Source organism: Aegilops tauschii, chromosome 6, assembly GCF_002575655.3.
Source record: "Aegilops tauschii subsp. strangulata cultivar AL8/78 chromosome 6, Aet v6.0, whole genome shotgun sequence".
Taxonomy (NCBI): Eukaryota; Viridiplantae; Streptophyta; class Magnoliopsida; order Poales; family Poaceae; genus Aegilops; species Aegilops tauschii.
In genome coordinates this window covers 90,763,728-90,770,731 of record NC_053040.3, presented here as the reverse complement: position 1 = coordinate 90,770,731, position 7,004 = coordinate 90,763,728, and positions in this window count along the sequence as shown.

Sequence of the window (7,004 nt, the reverse complement as noted above, 5' to 3'; positions counted from 1 at the left end):
TCTATACACCAAGGTCATGGCATTTATTCATTTTTTGAAAGGGTGAAGACTCCGGCCTTGCATTATCATGATGCACACAACCATCAAGGTTATGACATTTTAATCACGTGTTTCTTTCACTTTCTATTTTAGCTTTTGTGGTGCTGTGTCCATAGTAATAAAAATATCTATACTTATTTCCGTACATATGAAGCCATGATGACAGGTTTCCCAAAAAGGAGGAACTTTGATAGTTACATTAGAGCTAACCTCCAACCATGCATACCATTTCCATGCATATCAATATAGGCATGTTCCTATGGCCCAGTATGGTTAGAAAATCAAGATACCACCGAAATGGCTAGTGGTACCTAATTAGCATTGGATGGCAATTCTTAAGAAAATCCATAGGATGGCGACATTTCTGGAGACATGTACCAGCATTTAACCCATATATAGTAACATGGAACAAGGATTTGCGGCACGCAAGTGCGGGGAAAATTAAGGTCCTTGGTGCTGATTTTTATTTTGGCTTTTGATTTTCAAAGTTATATATCTTTTTAATGAAAATTTTAAATTAAGTTATGTTTTCATATTCGTGTTTCTCGTGACCAGCGCTTTGAAATAAGATCTATTTTGGATACATTTTGACAACTTTAAAAAATCATGTTAAGTTTCAACGTTTTTTCTTTTTGACATGATGTTAAGTTTCAATGTTGATAACCTAGAACGAGCGACCGATGAAAATCAAATATTTTGTATGTACGACCGACTGAAAAAATTGCTTAAAATAATATATCTGAAACTTGCTGAAACTTGGCATTTTTAGGTGAAATAACCGTGGTTTCATCGTTGAAACTAAAAGCCTTTTAAAAGATGTTTTTTTATTGTGCCCTCGGTTCAACTACTTTGTGAATTGCGAGGCAAATCAAGCGACGGCAGGGCTTGGCAGGTGAGTGCCCCGCACTCGCGTGCCCGTGCGAATTTCTGCAGTAGTACGTATGTTTTGAAAAATCATATCAAATTATCAACACTGTTAGCAGCACGCATGTGAACACGCAGAAGAGCGGCGGTTGCCGAGGACGTACGGACACGCACAAGCTACATGCGTACCTGTGGCACTGTGCATCCTACCTACTAGCAAATCAGCCGGTAGTACGAGCCAGCTGGATCATTAGCTGGATTGGAGGCATACGTCAAGCTCGACCGATCGGCCCGTATTATCGCTGCGTGCGATTCCTTAATTTGGACAGCTTAACTAATCGGATGGTTAGCCAACTGCAAGATCTCGCGTCCAACCGTCAGCCTATAGCAGTGTTGCACCTCGTCTCCCTCTGTGGCTAATGACGCCCCCCACACTGATTAGACAATTACGTGGGAGTATTTGGTGGGCTGGTTGTGTGGATTTCCATGTCATTTTCGCGGGACGTTTCATGGGTTGAGAGTCCAAATACCTCTTTGGATTATTGGATTGGATCATGATAATTGTGTCCCCGGTGTCTGCTTTACATGTTTTCTGGTCAGTTTTGTATAAACTACTCCTTCTGTTTCTGTCTATTTTATACTATTATATATAGCTCCCCTGAATTTCATGTTTTTACTTTGATTGTCAATTAGTATTCCGCAAAAAAAATAGTTGTCAAATTGACAAAATAATATATGAGTCGTGTATCATAAAAATTTATATACCACTATCTATGGCACATAACTCTTGTTTTGTTTGTCAAGCTGATAGTCAAACTTAAACCTCAAAATACATTATGCTACATAAACCAAGACGAGGGGAGTAAATAGTACAATATCCATCGTTCTCGTGGTAAACAGAGAAACACAATAGACGTATCCACTGTAAGATAAGTGTTGCTTTCATTGCGTTTCATGTATTTCAGGAGTCAAATGTATTAAAATGTCAAACAATACACAAATGTTTATCAATCTTTCCTGTGAGCATCGAGTTAGGACGTAATCTCAGCATGCCTAATCAATCAGCTTCCCTTTCGCAAAGAGGGAGAACTGAGAAATATCCTATGTACTGATGCAGTGGTAGTATGTTTTTGGTGCACAATCGGTACACTTATTGTTTAGCCATAGTGACATCGATCATGATGTATATACAAATGTGGGTCGAAGACTTCGGTGTTCTTCCTCCCTCCTTTCTTGGGTCATGCACCGGGAATGGATATCCCTCAAATTCCATGTGGGGGCGTTTTATATCCTAGCTACTCCTAGCTTAGGTAAGAGTATTAACACTAATCAATCTTACCTGTCAGTAGCTCTATTAATATTTTGTAAGGAGTCGCCTAGGGGATGACGTCCACGGTGGCTTGCTTAGCAGGGCTAACAAAACCCGGCCTTTTTTATAGCAAAAGGGTGAATTCAACTGTGAACATTTGATTAATTGTAACAGATTAGATAGAGGTTGAACAGATTCATATTCAAGAACGATTTCGTAGCAAGAAAAGGCAGCTGTATATAGTGAGGTGTCTGTGGTGAGGAAGCACATTGCACAAATATGTAACACATTTCATTCAGACATACATTGCATAAACATGTTGGTCACACGTTGGCGAAGTGGGCGCGGAGGAAAATCAACATGGTCAGAGGTGGAAGTCGTCGAGCAATCCTCAACCAATGACCATGAAAACAAGTGATCATCCTCGTAAATCTTGGAAACATCGTATCTCTTTTTAAGCTTTGTCAAAACCTCATTGACATTATCGAGGGGCATGATCAGACTCAAACACTACATCCCTCAAAGCACCGAAAATAGCATTAGCAGTTTACGCATAGGGATGGCGATTTCCTTGGGAATCCTTCATAGGGGAAACCTGCATCTACATTTTTTTTATGTTTACTTTATATTTAGACCCTTGTCCCAAAAATTACGAAGCATGCAATGGTTAATTTATACTATAATAACGAAATGTGTCTCGATACGCTAAACCACTAGCTATCAATCTTGCTTCCAGCCGGTAAAGCCAAAGCAAGAGAGACCTTGGATATTGCCTATGAATGGGATGGGGTGTGAATAGGCTTTTTTTTTTTACAATTTAGGCCTAATTTAATTGCAGAATATAACTAGACGCTTTATTCTTTCACAAGTTCAAAGCCTAAATCAACTAGGGTCAATTAGTTGTGCCAACAAGACAAGATATGCAAAGCTAAAGAAATTCTATGAAGACAAGCAAATAATGCAATTTCTACCCGAGATAATTGCACAAGTACCATCGCAAAAAGATAAAATAAGAAACAAAGGACACAAAACAATGTTATGGGAGTCCGTACATCCACCGATATCTTACTCTTCAAATTGAGCTCTTCACTCGAGATCCTCACGCTGCGAGGTCCCCACGCATTGTAACAAGACGTTTCCGTCCCGTCACTAGTCCATGCCCATCCGCGGTAACAAGCCGCCGGTGATGTTTTCTTTTTATCAGCACGTCTATGTGTCAAAGTCATCGGTGACAGTGAGGACCTAAGTTTCTGCCCGCCAGTGGTGTTTACACCAGCGACTGTGTCCGATCATCTATTTTTTGGAACGGAGGCAAAGATTTGGCTCATCTATTAAATTTTTATTTTGAGCATCGCCTCATCTATTAATTAAGTAGAAGAGAATTATTCAGTTAATTATGAAAAACCGGGCAAAAACAGGAACAACAAGGGCCAAACCCATCAAAGACTGAAACACGGGGCAAAGCCCACCCTCATCGACAACATGCGACCTACAGCCAGAGAACGCGGCTCCGACTCTGACGGAGAACTCAGAAGAGCAAAACTAGGCGAAAGCTGGCGCCACGGAAGATCGCCGAACGGGCCACATGCAGCCAGTCATCGTATACCACAGGGCCCCGCCGCCGCAGTTTCGACTCCACAGCAACAAACAAACCGAGGCAATACCGCGGACACGCCGGAGAAGAGCCGACTACCGCAACCATTGCCCCGTCAACGACATCGCTCCCACCATCATCATTGCCACAGAAGCCTGGCCGCCATAGTGATCCTCTCGGGGCCGCCGCCCCGATATCCACCGCTCCGTCGCGCCCAGCGCACTCCACCGGCACCGCCTTCCAGGGCCGCCGCCCCGACATACCGCCGCTCCCCTAGAGCAGCAACGCCGCACAACCCAGTTGCCCGCAGCCCACGCTGCTCAGGGCAACCGCTTGTATACCATTAACGTCGCACCACATCTGGGGCCGCCGCCCCGACATAAAGTCAGACCGCCCCCTCTGGGGCGCGTCGACCGAGCCGACATCCCCACCGCCCAAGCGGGACAAGGATGCCACCCAACCAATGTTGAGATAGAGCTCAACCTCATAGAGATGTCACTCGCATTGTCCCCGAGATCGCCATCTCGGTGCACAATCAGAAACCATCTGGAACCACCGCCCCGACGTCCACTGTCCCCGCCGACGAAGAGATCCGTGCAAACCGCAATATGCTGACTCTCCAAGGTGATGCCTCAAAGAAGGAAACGACGTAGCCGCCGTCATCGGTCGCTTCGGCCATCCGAAACTAGATTTCTCCCGAAGAGTCGTGTAATGGAGCTCCACGGCAACACCTTCAAGAAGGGGAACGACAACATGGCCATGGCGCTACTGTTGCCGGCATCGACCCAAAGTCAGTGCTGGACTTTCGCCCGAAGCTCCTCCACACCTCAGAATCCGAGCGGATCCGAAGCACTGCACAGCACACAATCCTCAGTCGACGTCCACCGGCTCCACCTCCTGGTGCAGCAGCCGCCGCACCACACAAACACAATGGACCCGCCAGATCCACGGCCTCCGGCAACCTACGCAGCCAAGCCTGGCTGCCCGTCGTGACCACCACTTGTCGCCTCGCGCCTGCATAGCCACAACCAAGTTGTAGTTGCAGCTCACTCCCGCCGCGCGCCAGATCGTGACGAACACCGCCAAGCTCCAGGGTCGCCGCCCCGGCATCCGGTCGCTGCGAGCACCGGCCGCCGCCCCCAGCCACAGTTGCCAGCCTCCAGTGGTGTTGAAGGCGACCCCGGCACGCGAGGCAAGGCACAGCGGACCGCGCCCCGCTCCTAGCCCCGCGCCACCGACGTACACGCATCAGCCGCCGCCGCTCGAGATCCGTCGAGGCGCGCGCGAGAGGAGACAGCCCCTGAAGGAAATATGCCCTAGAGGCAATAATAAAGTTATTATTTATTTCCTTCTTTCATGATAAATGTTTATTATTCATGCTATAATTGTATTAACCGGAAACTTAGTACATGTGTGAATACATAGACAAAACAAAGTGTCCCTAGTATGCCTCTACTTGACTAGCTCGTTTATCAAAGATGGTTATGTTTCCTAACCATAGACATGTGTTCTCATTTGATGAACGGGATCACATCATTAGGAGAATGATGTGATGGACAAGACCCATTCGTTAGCTTAGCATTATGATCGTTACAGTTTCATTGCTACTGCTTTCTTCATGACTTATACATGTTCCTCGGACTATGAGATCATGCAACTCCCGAATACCGGAGGAACACCTTGTGTGCTATCAAACGTCACAACGTAACTGGGTGATTATAAAGATGCTCTACAGGTGTCTCCGATGGTGTTTGTTGAGTTGGCATAGATCGAGATTAGGATTTGTCACTCCGTGTATCGGAGAGGTATCTCTGGGCCCTCTCGGTAATGCACATCACTATAAGCCTTGCAAGCATTGTGACTAATGAGTTAGTTGCGGGATGATGCATTACGAAACGAGTAAAGAGACTTGCCGGTAACGAGATTGAACTAGGTATTGAGATACCGACGATCGAATCTCGGGCAAGTAACGTACCGATGACAAAAGGAACAACGTATGTTGTTATGCGGTTTGACCGATAAAGATCTTCGTAGAATATGTAGGAGCCAATATGAGCATCCAGGTTCCGCTATTGGTTATTGACCGGAGACGTGTCTCGGCCATGTCTACATAGTTCTGGAACCCGTAGGGTCCGCACGCTTAACGTTCGGTGACGATCGGTATTATGAGTTTATGTGTTTTGATGTACCGAAGGTTATTCGGAGTCCCGTATGAGATCAGGGACATGACGAGGAGTCTCGAAATGTTCGAGACGTAAAGATCGATATATTGGAAGGCTATATTCGGATATCAGAAAGGTTCTGAGTGGTTCGGGTATTTATCGGAGTACCGGAGAGTTACGGGAATTCGCCGGGGAGTATATGGGCCTTATTGGGCTTTAGGGGAGAGAGAGAGGGACTGCCTAGGGCAGGCCGCGCCCCCCAAGGCCTAGTCCGAATTGGACTAGGGGGAGGGGCGGCGCCCCCTCCTTCCTTCTCTTCTCTCTTCCCCTTCCTTCTCTCCTACTCCTACCACTTGGAAGGGGGGAATCCTACTCCCAGTGGGAGTAGGACTCCCCAGGGCGCGCCATAGTAGAGGGCCAGCCCTCCCCTCCTCCACTCCTTTATATAGGGGGAGGGGGGCACCCCATAGACACACAAGTTGATCATTGATCTCTTAGCCGTGTGCGGTGCCCCCCCTCCATCATAATCCACCTCGGTCATATTGTCGTAGTGCTTAGGCGAAGCCCTATGCCGGTAGCTTCATCATCACCGTCATCACGCCGTTGTGCTGACGAAGCTCTCCCTCGACACTCTGCTGGATCGTGCGTTCGTGGGACGTCACCGAGCTGAACGTGTGCAGATTGCGGAGGTGCCGTATGTTCGGTACTAGGATCGGTCGATCGTGAAGACGTACGACTACATGAACTGCGTTGTCATAACGCTTCCGCTTTCGGTCTACGAGGGTACGTGGACAATACTCTCCCCTCTCATTGCTATGCATCACCATGATCTTGCGTGTGCTTAGGAAAATTTTGAAATTACTACGTTACCCAACAGCCCCGCCGCCGTCAACGCCGTGTGGGCTTTGCCCGCGGCGCCCTGTAGCGGTGGCGAGGTGGGGGAGGAGGCGGGAGGGAGCCGGTCGCAGCGGCGCGCAAGGTCCGCCCGAGCCGCTATTTTTTCCGATCATCTATCGCCCAGTCTCCTATCACTGAT